We start from the raw sequence: 19,803 nt of genomic DNA, 5'->3' as shown, positions 1-19,803 counted from the left end.
CATGGAGGTGGTTTGGGCTACGGATTCAAAACTCGGTACAACACACAACAACAGGTATTGTTGCCCAAAAGTGTACAGGTACACCCAGTCTTCCCTCAGAGCAGGCCATGTAGTCTTGCGAGGCAAAAATGGTCAAGGGGAGGGAGGATATCTGTTGGGGCCATTCTGTGCAGAGGCTTCACATGCATAGGTAAACCTCCCCTGACTGACCCAACTTCACGCAATACCTGCAAAATCTTTTTCCCTGCCTTGACCATCATAGATTTATCATCACGACTAGCCCTGCAATGTGGTTCAGGTGGGCACTTTGCTCTACAGTATTTTTATTGAGCATTGTTTTTCACACTTCTTATTGTGAGGAGTTGCTTGTTTGAGCACCAGATGCTTTCCTGTGGCCTGTTTGTGCACTGCCTGGGTCGTGTATGCCTGCAAGTCACCATCAAATGATCTTTGGGGTCTCTCACTCTCCTGTGTAACAGAAAAGGACATGACATTATAAAAGCCCTGGCGAGAGTGCTTGTGTTGCAAGGATTTTGGCAGCCATCTCACTTAACCCCTTCCCCGCTCATGACGGAACCACTCCGTCATGAGCCACGGGTGCCGTGTGCTCATGACGGAGTGGTTCCGTCATGCCGCGGCCGTTGGCGGCCGCTCCTCCCACGCGGCGCTAATTCCCCGCCTGTGCGGGCGATTAGCGCAGTGGGCGGAGTCATGACGGAACCACTCCGTCATGAGCACAGCTCAACCGTGACTCATGACGGAGAGGCTCCGTCATGAGCACAGCGCCACCGCGCTGCCCCCAAACCCCCCCCAGCGCTGCGGCGGAATTCCTGCCGCAGCCAAGGGGTTAATGAATGAAACATCTTCTACTATACACAGTCTACTATACACATTGTGATGGGCCTTGGGTTAGGAGTGGCACAAAGCTTACACTTGCCTGCTTAATTGGTCCTGAAACTCCAGATTAATTGTGCTTTGGACTCCGTCATTTGTGAATTATGATGTTGGACAAATCCAGCAAAAAATGCACACTATCAAAATAAATGAATATTTTACTTGCAGGCTTGTGGCACCCTCATTGGAGAGGCCTGATATCGAGGTGGGGATCAAGCTGCTTCATCTGAACCAATCCTATCTAATATTTTCACAGCATGTAAAGACTCTAATGGCTCTATTACGAGATTTTGTTGGAAATTATAATTTAATATATTGAATTAAATAGTTCATTCAGAATTAGGTTAATGGTGCTGTATCATTTTGTAGTTTAACGTTTAAAATAAAACTTCACAATTATCTCAAAATAATATTTTACATAAAAATGTATTCTAGTACCTTTTTCTAAGTTTAATAAACTGTTTTACTTTTCTCTATACTTTACCATATGAAGAACTCTGCCCTGTGTGCAGAGCCTCCCTATAGTAAAGTATAGGGAAAAGTAAAAAAAAAAAAAAAAAAGAAAATGTAATTTAACTGACTAAAACCTTCTATGTTAAATATTAGTGTAAAATATATATATATATATATTAAATGTAGAACAAAAGAAAGAAATGCTAGAGTTCAAATAACGTAATTTTGAATTAAATCTTTACTAAATTTGAATATACTAAATTAAATTAGAGATTTTTTCTGAGCTTTAAATTATAACCTAAATTGGCACCGAAAATGAAAAAGTTTTTTATGCATTAATTATTGAAAGAAATGTATATAATTAATTAAAGGTAGTTTAATTATATTTTATTACAATTTAATTTTATATTTATTCTGTATTTTAAAATGTATTCAAATATGTTTTAATTAATAATAAATAGATTTTAATTTTATAGATTTTTAACATTAACATATATATATATTTAAGTATTTAAAATAGTTTACTTTTATTTAACATTATTTCTTGCGAGATTTAATTGTATGACCCAAACTTTATTATTTTCCATGGTAAGGTTTTTCAGTATCACAGTTTGACCATGTTTAGTGCTGGACTTCAGTTCTGAGCTGGAATAGTTTACTATTGTTTTGGATCAGTTTTTGGCTGTCGTAACCTTGGAAGTGCAGTTAGTGAATAGCAGTGACATGATTTTTTGTCGGTTGTTGCATGTCCCTCCCTTCACCCCTCCCTAACTATCCCTAAACCCTCCTCACTCCTCCGTAATTCGCTCTCCTTTAGTTGCAAGTATTCCCCATTTTCCAGCTACTCTTTTCTATCTTCCCCACATGTGCTGCTAAAATGTGTACTTATGTGTGCGAAGACTCTCCAGTCAAGGTGCAGATCTTCGCACAGAAAAAGATGAGAGGTGGAGTTGGAAACCCCACACTTATGTATATAGATAGCATTTTGTCATATGTTTGTAGTATATTTGCAGTATTGCAAAAGGTACTAAGAAATGCAGTTTGTGAATAAGCCCCACTACGTGGAATTGATTTTGGTTTCCAACTCCTCCCAGTGTTTACTAAATACTTGATGTGCAGTAGAGGCTCACGATGGTGTCACTACAGTAGAAGTTTGGCATTTTTTGGACTAACGGGTGAGACTATTAATGATTACTTCACTAATAACTGTAGTAAAGTGTCGTCCTGTTAGACTACTGAATGGGAAGTTATGACAATGGTGGTAAGGAGTGTTTGCATTTGTTAGATATAAGGGGTACTTGTCAGGTTGTCAGTAGCACAAGAACATGAGTAACGCCACTAACCTTTTCGCAGCGGCCAGAGGGGACGATGGCTAGTTGAGGAGTCTCCCTATTCCCCTGAACGCAACCCCCAACCGAGTAACAGAAACACTGCTGTGGAAGGAAGCACCCCGGGGAAAAAGGGGAAGGGATAAAATAAAAAAACTGTACTGCAGATATCACTAGTTTTCTCTCTGGTCTGGTCTGGTCTAGGATTCAGAATGGCACCCCTCTTGGTTTTTAAGACTATATAGTGTAGAGAGAACAAACAGGTTTAAGAAGCACCAAAGATCAAACACATACAGGCTCACTCAAATATTAAGTAATCCACACACTCACAAGGAGCCCTGCAGCGACCTTCTTGGTAGATATATGTGGATACATTAATCCTCCTATAGTTCCACCACATATGAGGATAAACTGGGATACAACCCGTTTCTTACGAGCTTCAACGTAAACAAAAAATAAGAACAAAATCCAAATTTCCAAACATCAAAGTATGTAGAGAGCACCTATTTGATGTTCGATTATCACAGCAAAACGCTCCGTTGTTACTTGCAGAAGATGTGCTGTTAATTCCACAGCATGAGCCAACAGGAAAGTCAGCCATAGTAATTTGTTTTCGCGGAAATGCAAATTAGCTTATAAATGAGCGATAATCCTAACACACAGCACCCGGCTGTGGTTCCTCGACCGCGGAAAAATGTGCCGGGCGGAATTTGCTGTTGTAATCACAGCGCACTGCCGGTGAAAGAAAAACAAAGTCGCGGTTACCTGACTCACTCCCCGAATCGGGAGGCCGGGCCAAAGGGACGGGTCTAAGTACAGCACCCGCCGAGTTCTTGATGAGCAGAATCCTCGGAAGGCAGGAGAAACGTGGAAGATTCCCAAGCAAACAATCCAGAGGGGGAAATACCTTCCACATACGACGTAACCCAGGTCAAAGATTGTCAAGCACTGTTTTCAGGAAGAGGAGGTGCTTAAATAAGGGCAGCACTACAAATGACATTTTCGTTTATTTCTGTGATGTTCCACTGCCTGCTGGGAAAGGTAGTGCAGCGGGCTCCTGCTCCATTTACACCGGTGTCCTTTCATACAAAGAAAGGATTTATGGTGTGTGTGTGCCTGCCTTGTTGTCTCCCAAAGTGTAATTTCTATAGTACTTCAACAGCTGATGCAGGATATTGCAAAATTATAGGAGAAAATTACTGCCTTGGATACATAGGTTGCATTTAAAGGGAGATAGGCATTGAAGAACCTAAAAACCTGGCTTTTTAACAACTAATTGGTCTTTTTACGCACATCTTCCTTCCGCTGTCACACACCTGGACACTCTAGTCTGAGTAGATGTGTGCTATATCAAATACACTATTTAATTTCTTTTCATTTAATATATTTGTGGCATTGTGAGTTGAATACATTTTTAGACAGATTTTCATGTTCCACGCAGAGTAGAGTTTCATTTCATATATTTGTGGCATTGTGAGTTGAATACATTTTTAGACGGATTTTCATGTTCCACGCAGAGTAGAGAAGTCTAGAAAGATGTTAGATTAGCTGCTGGAGAGAGTCTCAGAGGTTGCCCATTGTTGACCGGGAAAGGAGTTCAGTGCAGAGAGAGAGTGATTATCAACTTTTGAAATATTAATTGTAAATCACACACATGTCCTGGATCCAGATGAGGTCCATAAATATTTGAGAGAGGTGAACTTAACAAGGTTAACTTGGAACTTGGAACAGAATGTGATTCTAGATAATCCCCTGACAATGGAGGATCTGTTTGCCTCCCTTGACCATATGCAATAAGGTAAAACCTGAGTATAGATGGACTGGTGGTGGAGTCTTACCATGCATTTCCAATTCTGTTATAGGAACAAGTCCTGGATGTGTGTGATAAGTCCATACTTATGGGATGTCTCCTTGATTCCATGAGGGATATATTGATTGTTTGGTCCTTTTAGTGGGAAAAAGACCCAAAGGACTTTAAATGTTAGAGGTCAAAATCAATTATGACATATATTCAAAGATGTTCAAAGATCCTAGTGGAGCGGTTGCTATAAGACATTTAGCTCTAATTTCAGATGTATTTCACCTAACAAATCAGGATTTGTCACAGCAATACCATTTGTAGCCTCCCCATGTTAGCGCAAAGTACTTTTTAGATATAATTGAGGAGTTTATGTAGTAGCCTCTCTGGATATGAAACATTTGAAAACTGATGGGTTGGACCTCATGTTTCAAGTACTTGAAAAGCTTTGTTTTGACCTCTATATCAAGGGATGGATTAAGAGGCTTCAATCAATCAATCAATCATAACATTTGTAAAGCGCACTACTTACCCGCGAGGGTCTCAAGGTGCTGGGGATGGGGGGTGCTGCTACTGCTCGAAGAGCAAGGTCTTGAGGAGTCTTCTGAAGGTCAGTAGGTCTTGGGTCAGCCGTAGGTGGGTGGGGAGGGTGTTCCAGGTCTTGACGGCAAGGTGGGAGAAAGATCTGCTGCTGGAAGTCGCTCTTTGGATACGGGGGACTGCGGCGAGGTCGAGGCCGGCGGAACGGAGTTGGCTGGTGGGGGTGTAGAAGCTGAGTCGTCTGTTGAGGTATGCTGGCCCGGTGTTGTGGAGTGCTTTGTGTGTGTGGGTGAGGAGCTTGAAGGTTATCCTCTTGTTAACGGGGAGCCAGTGCAGGTCTCTCATGTGGGGTGTGATGTGGCTACGGCGGGGGATGTCGAGGATCAATCGTGCAGAGGCATTCTGGATGCGTTGCAACCGTCTCAGGATTTTGGCCGAAGCTCGTGTGTAGAGTGCGTTTCTGTAGTCCAACCTGCTGCTGATGAGGGCCTGGGTGACCGTTCTTCTTGTGTCGGTGGGGATCCACTTGTAGATCCTGCAGAGCATGTGGAGGGTGTTGAAGCAGGAGGAGACGGCGTTGACCTGTTTGGCCATGGAGAGGGTGGAGTCGAGAATGACCCCTAGGTTGCGTGCGTGGTCGGTGGGTGTTGGGGCTGTTCCCAGTGCGGTCGCCACCAGGAGTCGTCCCAGGCCATAGGGGTGGGTCCGAGGATGAGGACCTCCGTCTTGTCCGACTTCAGCTTCAGTCAGCTGTTCCTCATCCATTCAGCAATGGCCTTCATTCCTTCGTGGAGGTTGGTTTTAGAGGTGCGGGGGTCTTTGGTGAGGGAGAGGATTAGCTGGGTGTCATCGGCGAAAGAGATGATGTTGAGGTCGCGCTGTCGGGCGACGTGGGCGAGGGGTTCCATGTAGATGTTGAACAGCGTTGGGCTGAGGAATGAGCCCTGGGGTACACCGTAGACTATCTCGGTGGCTTCGGAGCGGAAGGGGGTTAGGCGGACGCTCTGTGTTCTGCCGGAGAGGAAGGATGTGGTCCAGTCCAGGGCCTTCTCTTGGATCCCGGAGTCGTGGAGGCGTGATCGTAGTGTGCGGTGGCAGACTGTGTCGAAGGTGGCTGATAGGTCGAGGAGGATGAGGGCCGGTGTATCTCCGTTGTCTAGCAGGGTCCTGATGTCATCAGTGGCGGCGATGAGGGCGGTTTCGGTGCTGTGGTTGCTGCGGAACCTGGACTGGGACGGGTCCAGGATGCTGATCTCCGCGAGGTAGCGGGTCAGTTGTTTGTTGCCGGTTTTCTCAATGACCTTCGCCGGGAACGGGAGCAGGGAGATGGGCCGGAAGTTCTTGAGGTCCTTGGGGTCCGCCTTGCGTTTCTTGAGTAAGGCGTTGATTGTGCTTCCAGCTTTCTGGGAAGGTTGCTGTCTCGAAGGAGATGTTGATAACTTTCTGGAGATGGGGTGCGATGGCTTTGCTGGCTTTGTTGAAGATGTGGTGTAGGCATGGGTCTGAGGGAGATCCGGAGTTGATGGTGTTCATGTATTTGCTGGTGTCGTCGTCGTCGTTGATGTTGGTCCAGGAGAGCAGGCGGCTGGTGCGAGTGATGGTCGTGGGGGTGGAGGTCTCAGTGGTTGTCGGGGCGGTCGTGATGTTGAAGCGGTCGTGGATATCGGGGGGCGTGGCCAAGCCGCGGGCTGAGATGGCCGCGCGGTGTTGAAGCTCCGTAGCCGACTCAGCGCTAAACCTGTCTTTCCCGACCTCCTGATGCGGGCGATGGCTGCCCGGACCCGGCGCTGACTCCCCTGTTCCCCTGCAGCGACCCGGAGTGGCGATCTGGCCCCGACTGCGCCCGGAGCGACCGACGAACGCCAGGGCCGAGCGGACCTGATGCGCAAGATGGCGGCCTGACTCTACGGCCGGGGAGGTTGGTGCGGCGGCCGGTGGTGATGCGGGTGGCCGAGGGGGAACCGGGGGGGGGTTCTGAGCGCTGGGGCGCGGTCTGGTGTGGGTCTGCTTCGCCCCCTTCACCGCCGCTGGCCAGGTGCGGTCCGGGCGCTGGGCCGTTGCTCGGCGCCGCGGTCGCGGCCTCACTCGCGGGCCCCACTCGGGATCCCCGGGCCGTTGCGGTCTGGGGGTCTGGGGTGGGCGACGGTACTGCTGGCTGGCGCTGGGGGTGGGCTGGGGGGGATCCGCGCTGACCCTAGCGCCCGGGCCGCCTCTGCCCCCCTTCCCTGGGACCTTGCTCGGCTGCCCCTGGGGTTCACGGCCTGCGCCATCCGGTCTCCCGCTCCCTGGCCCTGGGTCCCCTGGCAACATCTGCTGACGCCCCACCGGCCGCCCGCTCTGCTTGGTCCGGGGCCCTGACCCCCAAGGCAACGCTCCCTGATCTTTGGCGTGGAGGCATCGCCCTGTAGCGGGGCGGCCGGTGCTGGTGCCTGGGTCTGCTGTGCCGCGTGGCTGGAGACAGCGGGGGACAGCGACATCGCCCACGCTGCGGGCCAAAGACGCGACGGAGCCGTTCCTCCCCCTGGGCCTTCGTCGCAGCGCTTTGAAGCCACCTTGTGGCCCCCTGCCCGCGACTCGCGGTCTTGCCGTGTGGGGGCATGGGACGGAAGGACCCCAAGCAAAAGACGCTGCCCTTTGAAAGGCTCCACGATCAGCCGGCGGACCGTCGCCCGTACATGCCGGACCCTGCTGGGGGCCAGTCCTCTGGCCCGGCTGCCGTTGCTCCATCCCCCGACTGGCTGCAAGAAATGCGTGCGGGATTCAGGGCCCTCGATGGACGCTTTGATGCCTTGAACAAAACGCTAGAAACGATGGGGGCGAAGATCCAGGCCCACGATCAGCGTTTGGTGGAGGCTGAGGCTCGAATATCAGCGGTGGAAGATGGCGCAGTGCAGGACACCAAGCGCCTAGATCGGCTAGAGCGCATTTTAAAGGAAGTGGCCATCAAGAACGAGGACTTGGAATCGCGCAGTCGGCGCAATAACGTCAGAATCACTGGGGTTCCGGAGTCCACGGCCACCGGCAGGCTGGATGTTTTTGTTGAGCAACTGTTGTCAGACATTTTTGGGAGAGACTCCTTCACACCAGGCTTTGTGGTCGAGAGGGCGCACCGCTCCCTGGGGCCACGACCTAACCCGGGGCTCCCGCCTCGCCCTCTGATCGCACAGATCATGAACTTCCGAGACCGGGACACGGCCCTTCGGCTGGCCAGGGAGAAGGGTGAGATCACCTGGCAGGGCTCGAGACTCTCGTTCTACCCAGACTTTACCGTCATGGTACAGGAGGCCAGGCGTAAATATGTTGGGGCGAAAGCGGCGCTCCGCAACCTAGGCCTCAAATATGGTATGCTGTATCCGGCCCGGCTGAGGGTTGACATCGATGGCCGGCCGCGGATTTTTGACAATCCTACTGCGGTACAGGAGTTCTGCCGAACATATAAACCACGCAGGGGCCCGTCGGGGGCGATGAGGATGGACACTCTCCTCCGCGCAGTGGTTCTGCGATTAGCCAAGACCTGTTCTCCGGCTCTGGGCCTGGCTGAGTCAGTGCCCGCATCCCAGCTTTAGACTGCGTTTTCTGACTGTTTGCACTGGGGAAGTTGGAGACACTTTGTTATGCCCTTGATGTTTCTGTGGTGCTGGGTCGGCGGCGGGTCGTTGCCATTCCCCTTTGGTTGACACCGCCGGGAGCACTTTTGGCTTAAAATGCTTATTTTTTGTCTATTTGTATATCATTGGTATTGTTATTTGGAACTTTGTTTTTTTTCCACAGGTTGGGGTTTGCCTCACGTTTGCGTGATTTGGCTGGGTGGCGGGTGGGGGGATGGGATGGGGAGTTTTGATATTCTTGACATGGCTGCTCAGATTGTAACTTTGCGGATACACGGAGACGCTTCTGATTTCCCGCTCTCATTGTTAGTAGTATGGCAGCGACGGTACACATAGGCTTACATGAAGCCCCCCTTGGCCTATCTCTCATGTCTTGGAACGTCAGAGGCCTGAACAATCAACGAAAATGCAAGCAGGTACTACACTATCTGAATCGGCACAGGGTTGACATCGCCTTTCTGCAAGAAACTTACTTACACACCTCTGTCCCTGAGCGCTTTGCCGCTTCCTGGGGCGCCCATAGATACTTCGCCAACTTTAGCAATTATGCCCGAGGCACCGCGGTGCTGATTCACAAGAGAGTCCCGTTTCACTGCCAGCTGTTCCGGGGGGATCCGGAGGGACGCTACTGCATAGTACGAGGGGTGTTAATGGGCCATGCGGTCATCCTGGTATGTGTGTACGCCCCCAACACTGATTCCCCTGAATTTTTTCATGCGCTGGCTGCCCAACTTGCGACGCTTGAACCAGCGGGCCTCATTCTTGGCGGCGACTTTAACTTATTGCTTGATGCTGGCTTGGATAGCACGTCTGGGGCTGCTCCTTCCAAGCCTAGGGCGCGGCGCGCACTTCTGGACCTTTGTCACCAGTTCTCCCTTGTCGATATTTGGCGCAGGCGCAACCCGAACACCACAGACTACACGCATTTCTCGGGGCAACACAACACTTGGACCAGAATTGACTATTGGCTGCTGTCCCCAGGCCTGTCCCCGTGGTTTCGTGGGCTACTCACACTCCCTAGAACGTACTCAGACCACTCCCCTGTGTCCCTTTGCTTGGATGTTCCGCGCCCCGAGGGTTTTGAGCGACAGTGGCGATTCCCTGGGAGAGCACTGCTGGACGACTTATTTGTCCACGAGATTTCCGAGGCGATAGAGGACTACTTTACGCTTAATGCGGGATCTGTAGACTCTCAGGCCGTGCTCTGGGAGGGGTTTAAGGCCTACATCAGGGGGATTTGCATAGCTAAGCACGCTGGGGTCCTGAAGGCGCTGCGCACGACCATTAAGCAACTGGAAGCACAGCTAGAGTCGATTGATGCTGAGGCGCAGCGTGAGCCGGCTAGTGACGTGTCAGCTAGGCGGCTTTGCCTCTTGACTGACTTTCGGGAGGCAGCGGACAGAGAGATTCTGTATCTGGGGAAGTACCAGACGGCGCGTAGATATGGGGAGGGGGACAGGCCGGGATGCACGCTGGCTCAGGCTCTGAGGCCTCCGTATGGTAAGTCCTTAATAGTTGAGGTGCGGGGCGTAGATGGCTCACTCCGCACAACACCCACCGAGATCAGAGACGAATTCCTGACCTATTTCTCCGAACTATACAAGACCAAGCTGGGGGAATCCCCAACTTCTCGTGCGGCCTACTTGTCTGAGATCGCACTTGTGTTCCTGGATAAGGGCATGCAGGAGTTCATGGCGGAGCCCATCACTGTGGCTGAGGTGCGCGGGGCGATTAAGGTGCTTCGCGGGTCCACAGCCCCCGGCCTCGATGGCTTCTCCGGGGATTTTTATAAGGCCTTTTCTGATCTGCTGGTGCCACAACTGATAGAGGTGTATGCGGAAGCGCTGGAGCGCGGCTCCCTTCCGGCTACCCTCAGCGAAGCGGTAATTGTTCTGCTTCCGAAACCGAACAAGGATCCGACGTTGTGTAGCTCCTATCGGCCCCTCTCCCTTTTAAACTTTGACTACAAGATCCTGGTGAAGATAGTGGCCAACAGGCTCTCTCAATTGATGGAATTCATCATTTCGCCCGTCCAATCGGGCTTCGTCCCGCGCCGCTCTACGTCTTTAAATTTGCGGACGCTTTTCACGGTGCTGCATAGAATTAATCCAGCCACGCCTGCTGCGGCGGTCCTCCTGGATACCGAGAAGGCCTTCGATACCCTAGAATGGCCTTTCTTCCTTTCCGTCATGCAACGTATGGGCATGCCGGAGGGCTTCCTTGCTACCACGCGGCTATTGTATAGCCGCCCCACGGCCCGATTGCGTATCAATGGCACGCTGTCTTGTCCTTTCTCTCTAACGCGTGGTACGCGGCAGGGCTGTCCACTCTCACCGCTGCTGTTCATTTTGGCCATGGACCCCTTGATCCGGCATTTCCAGGAGCGCCATCTCCACAGGGGTCTCCAGTTCCGTACGGGTCCCTTGCTTGCTTCCCTCTACGCGGATGACACCATACTGTATGTAAGGGACCCGCAGGTCAACCTAGCCCCCCTGATATGGGAAATCCTTCGTTTCGGCGCACACTCCGGGCTGGGCATTAACTGGCATAAGTCTGTAATTTTCCCCTTAACCAGCAGCACCTCCCCATGGCAGTGCGAGTTCCCGTTGGAGTGGTGCTCTGACTCGGTTCGGTACCTGGGCATACAGATCCACCTAAACACGGACGAACTCATCCGCCTCAACTATGGCCGCGCTTTGGTTCGGCTGGAGGCACAGGTGGAGGGATGGTTGAGGCTCCCGCTGTCCATGTCGGCCAGAATTGCAATCATAAAAATGATAGTTCTCCCTAGATTTTTATACCTCTTCAATAATATCCCTATCCCTCTCACCCGGGCCTTCTTCGCCACGCTGCGATCCCAGCTGATTAGGCTGGTATGGGGCGGGAAGCATCCCCGGATCGGTTGGAAGACCCTCACGCTCCCTCATGATAGGGGCGGCCTCGGAGTACCGGATCTATATTTGTACTATCTGGTTGCTCAATGTGCGCACGCCTATGCCTGGTACCACCCTGACGCTCGTATTCCGTTCCTGCGTCCCGAGGCGGATTTCGTTCTCCCGGGCCGTTTGGCGGCTGTGTTGCCAAAGGGGGTTCCCCGGGACCCAGTTGACATTCAAACGGTGTCCACCACCAGCTGGGCATGGCATCGCCTCACTCGCTATCTAGCCCAGCCTCTTCTCTACTCCTCTTCTCTTCCACTTCCCAACCCCGGGTTGCTGCCTGCCCCAGGGGAAGCACTGGTGCAGCGCACTTTGACCAAGTTTCATCTTACCAAGATCGGAGACCTCTACCCTGGGGGCCACATATTTTCTGTCTCGGAGGAGGAGCGCTTCAGTGAGGCCACGTTCATGGACAAATTTGTCCTGCGCCGGCTTTATTGTGCTGCTCGTTCAGACATTGCGGAATTCCCTCTCGAGCCCACATCCTTCGAGCCTCTAACGCTCCTCATTGATAAAGACTCTGGCGCCCATTTGGTCTCTAAGCTTTATAAGGCTTGTGCAGCGCTGGTTCTGTGCGAGGATGGCCGATTGAGAGTAGCTTGGGAGGCAGATTTGGGTAGGCCGATTATAGACGACCAATGGACCGCTTGTTGCAAAGTCACTAACGCGATTTCACTCAATAGTCAGCATAAACTCCTCTATTATAAATTTCCTCGCCGCTGCTACATGACCCCTAAAAGGCTCCACGCCATTGACCCCGCGCGCCCACACACATGCTGGAAATGCGCTGCACCGCACGCTGACTTTGCGCACCTGTCCTGGACATGCCCCAGACTGCAATCATACTGGACGCAGATACACGAGATCCTTGGCGTTATGTTGGGGCTCACGCTGGTTCCCACTCCGGAGGTCGCTTTGTTGGGCTACACAGTAAATTTCCCAAAGAATGTCCGCAGGCTTGCCTCCCTGGGCCTGCTACTCGCCAAGCGGGAGGTGGCAAAACATTGGGGCGGTAGAACGGCCCCCACGGCCGGGACATGGCTCACGTCTATGGCTTATTGCAGCACAAATAGCGAGATCTACGCCAGTCTCCTCCCTACAATGGCGCGTCCCAAAGATATCTGGGGCCCCTACAAGACCTATATCGCTACCCTCCCGAGCTCTTCCCCACCGCGAGCCAATTCCGGAATAGTGCCCACGGGAGTAGGGTAGTTCTGGTATTCCTCCCTGTTGGATGTTAGGGGGCTGCACTCTCTCGCGGTGGGCTACATTGGGGGATTTGGGCCGAAGATAGTGAGGTCCGCTGATTAGGATTGGTGTGTCCTGACTGTGTCCTTTCCCTTTAGTGGGCGTGGACTGATGAGAATGGTGGGCTCTGGATGGGGGTTTTTTATATGGACTGCTGCCCTGATGTCGAACTGCTTTTTGTATACGAGGTGGGAATGTACTGTTGTATCTCCGCACTTGCTCTTAACTGTCTGCACAGCCGATATTTTCACATTGTTATGTTTTTCAAAACTAAATAAAGCTTTATAAAAAATAAAAAAAACGTGAAAAAAAAAAGCGGTCGTGGATATCGGCGATCTTGCAGTGGAAGAAGGTGGCCAGTGAGTCGCACAGGTCTTGCGAAGGTGGGATGACGTTGGTTTTGGAGCTGGGGTTGGAGAGTTCCTTCACGATGTTGAAGAGCTCTTTGCTGTTGTGTGCGTTGTTGTCTAGGCGGTCTTTGAATGAGGTCCTTTTGGCTGATCTGATGAGGTGATGATTCCTACGGGTCGCGTTCTTGTGGGCTGCGTAGCTGTCCGGTGTTTGTTTGCGGAGCCAGTTCTTCTCCAGTTTTCGGCATGTTTGTTTGAAGGCCTGGAGGTCTTAGGTGAACCAGCTGGCTATTCTTGCTGGTGTGATTGTTGGAGGGTTTCCTGTGCGGGGCGAGGGTGTCGACGCAGTCGTAGATCCACTGTCTGAGGTTGCGGGCGGCGGTGGGGTCCGAGGGTGGTCTCTGGGCGAGGGTGGTGGTCTTCGGTGACTTTGCTGCAGCAGCGGCGAGGCATCTGTTGGGTGCGGTGGTGCGTGGTGGGCTTCCTGAAGGTGAAGTGGATGCAGCGATTGTCGGTCCAGTGGAGCTCGGTGGTGTGGTTGAAGGAGACGTGGGGGCTTGTGGAGAAGATGGGGTTGAGGGTCTGGCCGGCGGCATGGGTAGGTGTTGTGACGAGTTGTCTGAGTCCATGGTTGGCGAGGTTGTCTTAAGTTCTCAAAATGAGATATTGGGGTGTTGAATTCTAGAACAGGCCAGTTGCCAGAGCTGCCCACTGCCATCTTTTGTTCTGTCTGGTAATGGAACCCATGGCCAATATGTCAAGACTACATATAGAATGGAGAACTATGATCGGCGGAGTGAAACATATGTTGTCTTAATATGTCAATGACACTTTGTTAGACTTTAAAGACCCTATTCTCTCTACACCCCAACTGTAAGATCTGCTTGATAAATACATGCCAAGTCTTCATACTAATTGGACTGCGTGCCGGATATTTCCTCTTTGGGTGCTAGATCAGATTGGGGTGACATTTCTCACACGTATGGTCCTGCAATGGCAATTGAGTGATTTGAAGTACCTGGGAATTACATTGCCACTTGTTCAGGACACACATATACCTTTATGCATATATCATGTACTTCTGACATTCTGAATGAATCTACCTTTATCAGTGATCAACAGGGTTACTTTAGTAAAAATGAAGGTGCTTTCCAAATGATTTCATGTTTTTCAAGCATTGTTCTGTGTACTGTTGAGAAGAATTCCAGAAATTAAAAGGTCTGATACGTACTCTGATATGGACAGGTGCTCATCCTAGATTCAAAGTATCCACTCTGAAATTACCCTGTAAGGAGTAGATTGGCATCCTGGATATGGGGTTATACTAATTAGCCTCGTGGTTGCAGCATATCCCCCATTGGCTGATGGAGATTCCTAGTAGATAACATAAAGTATTGTAGGATTGACAAGGGTAATATGGAACTTAGATATCATGTTCTTTCCTCAGTAAGAACAGGCACAGGAGTCGCGCACTAGATCTTTGATTTTCGATTGTGTCTCCAAACAATTTGTGAAGAATGTGCTCTTTCTGAAACAGGCACAACTTTGGGGATAGACGAATTCTGAAAATTGTACTCTGAAGCTAGGTTGGTGGTTTGCGTTGAATATGGATGTAAGTCAATTAGTACATCTAGAGATAACCTGCATATGCTTGAGGAATCCAGGACACAGAGAAGAGTTTGAGGGCACCAATTCCTGTTACATGCTTGGTTTTCTAGGGCGACCCTGACACCTGGAAATGATTGCTAGAATCACTAGAATTTGCATATATCAATGTATTCCGAAAACGGTGTGATCTATGCATTTCATCCATTTTATTTTGTATAAGTTCTATAACAAACCAAAATAAAGCTCATGATGGTGGATATGCAATTTTGGACGGTAATGTAGCTGTGCCATCATTTTAGTGGATAAGAATGGCAACCCTTAAGAAATGTTATACACGTTACCCAGCTCCACCCCATCCACTCCTTCACACACACTTGGCTCCTCTGGGGGGTAAAAATAGCTCTTCGCTCCACTGAATCAGGTTATCTGACTGTTATAGTGGTAGTTGTTGACGCTAACTGTAGGTAGAATGCCTGTCTCTCCTACCAAAGACTGGTGTCCACAGATGCTGGGCTATTTACTGTACGTCTTAACACTGCAGAAATCAGTACAACCAACCCCACTATAAAATTAAAAAAGAAGCTGTAAAAGAATACTTAGCAGTGGTCAGAACTCTCTCTCTCTTCTCCAGTTCCAATCACAATAATGTCAGCAGACTATGCCGGAAATGCTTCATGACATAAGTAACCCTTCAGCTCCCACAGACAGTCGAACATCACAGTAAATCTGTGGGTCGCTCTTGCTCTTGACTACCACTTGTTTATTTTCCTGGGCGTATTCTTGGCCACCAGTGTGCGCCTCTGGGGGGAATCTCAACTCAGTAAATGACCCGGTGGTAACCTTGATTAACTTTCTGTCTTTCCATTTGCGGGCAATGCTTGAGTCAAAGCTTTACTACAGACCTATTCTGAATTTCTTATGGCGTCAGTTTTTAGAAGCAGACTCGGGAAAGCACTTTAAATTCCTCAAATCAAATATCCTTTTCAGAAAATCAGAATGACGAGACGCCAAGACCTCTACTCATAGAAGATTTTTTGTAATCCAGGGCACAGCGAATCAGTCCTTTAAGATATGTAGCTTTCTTTTACATTGTGTTGTTGTGCAAGTTTAAAAAAACAAAAATACACAATTGGCTGACTGATGCATTGGATCGGCTGTGAATAATAACATGCAATAGAATCTGTTTTTCTGTACTCTGACACAATGTTTTATTACAAACACGTTTCGAGCTAATCGAAGATAACTTGGTGTCTGTCCGAAAACCATGCTAATTTTGTAGTTTCTCTCGATGCTTCGAGTACCTTTTGCGCATCTGACCCTGTTCCATGACATTCTCTAATACACAATATAATGCTTGCCAGCAGTGTTGTGCACGATGAACACATGAAAGTTACACACGATAATGTTATTATAATAGCATTTGGGAACTTTGCATGCAAGCAAATGCCGTGCATCTTTGTGAGAATCCTTTTTAAATGCAGCTGTTAGGTGTAGAAAATTATTCGAAATATGTAATGTGTTCAATATAACATGGTTCTGTTGGTATGCGTTTTGCCGGAGACCCGTTTTAAAGGCATTGGTTTCGAAATGGAACTTTGTAGTGTGTATGCAGTTTTCAAATTTAGCCAGATGGTGGCGCTATTATACAATACATTGTGAAAGCTGAGCTGGTTCCGCCTACAACGTTGTCACTGCACAGTCACAGCGAGAGCAGCAGCAGACATTCTGCAGCGAGGATTTCCCTCAGTTACATCTTCAGGAAGACACACACTGCATCACATGCTGCTTGGTGTGCCTGAAGCCATATATTTTCGTGCGCTGATTTTCTCGGATTATTCATTCAAGGCTGGATTCTTCTGAACGGCACAAAAGAGAGCAACTCTTCTGCTATGGGAGCCCGTCGTGGAGAAGCGGAGCTGAGAGGCAGACGGCAAGTAATGTTTCTGTTGTTTTTCTGGTTCTGTGAGGGAGTTACCGGACAGATACAGTACTCGATTGCCGAAGAGATGAAGAGAGGCTCCGTTGTTGGGAACATCGGGAATGATTTGGGGTTAAATAGGAGGGACTTTTCTGAAAGGAAGCTCCGTGTTGTTTCTGCTTCCGGGAATCAGTACTTTACGCTAAACGCAGAAACCGGGAATCTTCTTGTGAAAGACAGAATCGACCGGGAGGAGCTGTGCGGGGAGTCACTCAGTTGTTCCATCAAGTTTCAGACCGTTGCGGAGAATCCTTTGAACATATTTCACGTGGAAGTGCGAATCCAAGATATTAACGATAATACTCCCAGTTTTTTAAAGAATTCCCTTGATTTGGAACTTGCTGAAACCACGTTGCCCGGAGCGCGCATTTCCCTCGGAAATGCCCGAGATCCTGATATCGGCATTAATGCCCTGCAGGGCTACAAGCTGAGCGATAACCAGCATTTTGCGTTAGAAGAAAAGGTAAACAATGATGGTTCCAAATATGCAGAATTGGTTCTGGAGACTGGTTTAGATCGTGAAAAAGAAAGTCATCATCACTTGGTTCTGACTGCCTCTGACGGGGGAGAGCCAATCAGATCGAGCACCGTGGACATTAATATAAAAGTTCTTGATGCTAATGACAATGTTCCCTTGTTTGGTCAACAGAGCTACAGAGCCAGCATCACTGAATGGGCAGCAATTAACTCCGTGGTGCTTCAGGTGAAAGCCACAGACAAGGATGAAGGTTCAAATTCCAAAATTACTTCCTCTTTCAGCACCATCTCAGACAATGCACTGAATACCTTCAGCCTGGATGCAGATACAGGAGAAATTAAAGTTAAGGGGTTTCTCGACTTTGAGAAGACTATTTCATACAAACTGACAGTGGAAGCAAAGGATGGAGGGGGTCTTGTTGCTCACTGTCAGGTGCTGATAGAGATTATTGATGAAAACGATAACGATCCTGAAATAACGTTTACTTCGATTACTAATCCAGTCCCAGAAAACTCACCACCGGATACAGTTGTTGCGCTAATCTATGTTGACGACCAAGACTCTGGAGGTAATGGTGAGGTTAAATGTCATATTGCTCAGCATCTGCCTTTTAAATTAATATCATCATCTGAAAAATATTACAGTCTTGTGACTGCGACTACCTTGGACAGGGAAGCTGTCCCAGAATACAATATCACAGTCACAGCCACAGACAAAGGATCCCCTCCTCTATCTACAAGCACAACTATCCAATTACAATTATCCGATATAAACGACAACCCTCCAGTTTTTATTAAAACGTCATACCAAGTTTATGTCCCAGAGAACAACGCACCCGGTGCTTCTATTTATCGGGTAAATGCGTCTGATCTGGATTCCGGTCAAAATGGCCATGTCACATATTCATTGAATAATCTCAAGGAAGACATGGCCCTGTCATCTTATATTTCCATTAACTCCCAGACTGGAGTGATCTATGCCCAGCGCTCATATGACTTTGAGCAAGTCAGAGAAATTAATTTCCAGGTGAAGGCTGTGGACTCTGGATCACCTCCTCTCAGCAGTAATGTTACTGTGAAAGTGTTTATTATCGATCGGAATGACAACCCTCCTGAAATCCTATATCCTACTTTGGAATCAGATGGCTCGATATTATTCGAGATGGTCCCCCCTTCTTCCAGTCCAAGTTATCTTGTAACAAAGGTGGTGGCTGTGGATGCTGATTCTGGACACAACGCGTGGCTCTCGTACCAACTTATTCATGTCCCAGAATCACCACTGTTTATAATCGGGACACATAACGGAGAGATACGGACAACAAGATCCTTGTTTGAGAAAGATTTCACTAAGCAGAAAATAGTTATCTGTGTGAAGGACAGTGGGCAGCCATCTCTGTCTGCCACAGTTACTCTGAATATTGTGTTTGCAGAAAACATGGAAGAAGCACTTCCGGAATTAAGCAGCGAGATGACAAACTCAGACAATGAATCAAACTTAAAAGTCTACTTAGTTGTAGCTTTAGCCTTAATCTCACTTTTGTTCACTTTAACTCTAATGGTTACAGTGGTTATCAAATGTAGGAAACCCAAAGAGCCCAGAATACTTGAGTCTCTGTGCCCTCCACTCTACGCTCACATAGACCCAAGATTCTCATCTAACTACCAAAACGGGACTATGCCGCTGCCCTACTCTTATGAAGTCGCTGTAGCCCTGGAGTCCGTCCAAAATGAGTTCATTTTCCCTAAATCAACTCTTCATTCTGCAAACGATTCTGAGATTGCACAAGAGTCTCTTGGATGGAAAACAGACAACAAGAGCCTGGAACAGGTGAGGCATGTTCAGGCTATTCTATAGAAATATTTGGATGGGGGGGGGGGGTGGGGGGGGTGTGTGTGTGTGTGTGTGTGTGTGTGTGTGTGTGTTCCTGCGTGTGTGTTCCTGCATGTGTGTGTTCCTGCATGTGTGTGTTCCTGCATGTGTGTGTTCCTGCATGTGTGTGTTCCTGCATGTGTGTGTTCCTGCTTGCGTTATTGAAGTGGTTGGCTAAGCCAACATGGCCCTTTGTTTTTACTTTTTAAATGGAACACCTTTGTGTGTCTGGCAGTGAAGTGGATCACGCAATCTTTGTGGATCATATTCTATAAATGTTACCAGTAAAACAAGTTTAATGGTTCTTAAATTTACAAGATTCTACTTCAAATTAATTAGGTGTTAACCAGTGTTTTCATAATTTATAGAAATGTCAGCCTGACGTTGTTGCTGGTATTCTCAAATCTGTGTTTTAATGTCTGATGATGTTAATCCTTATCTAGATCCAAATTGAAAAACCCAATTTAGGTGTGAATTGATTAAACAAAAGCCTAGAAGCAATCATTTTGAAACAAGAGCTTAATCAGAATATTATCTGCCTGGTTCCTTTTGCTCTCAGTGCACATTTTCCCATCACCAAGTCCTGACATGCGTCCCGCATATTTCAGTACCATGTTTAATGTCTTCATTTTTGGAGACATCTGTGCTTCTGGAACTGTGGACAAAATTAAAAATGAATGAATATTATTCATGCCCTTGCCTCCCAGGGCGT

At 48.6% G+C, this 19,803-nt stretch overlaps 1 pseudogene; it reads left to right on the top strand.

Annotated features, from left to right (window-relative positions):
* The first annotated feature begins 16,700 nt into the window (after positions 1–16,700).
* Positions 16,701–19,076, top strand: LOC146810737 (protocadherin gamma-B5 pseudogene; annotated as a pseudogene).
* The last annotated feature ends 727 nt before the right edge of the window (positions 19,077–19,803 follow it).

The sequence above is a fragment of the Triturus cristatus genome, chromosome 7 (genome assembly GCF_964204655.1).
Source record: "Triturus cristatus chromosome 7, aTriCri1.1, whole genome shotgun sequence".
Taxonomy (NCBI): domain Eukaryota; kingdom Metazoa; phylum Chordata; class Amphibia; order Caudata; family Salamandridae; genus Triturus; species Triturus cristatus.
Note: the sequence above shows the minus strand (reverse complement) of the source record. Positions and strands in the feature narration are given on the sequence as shown.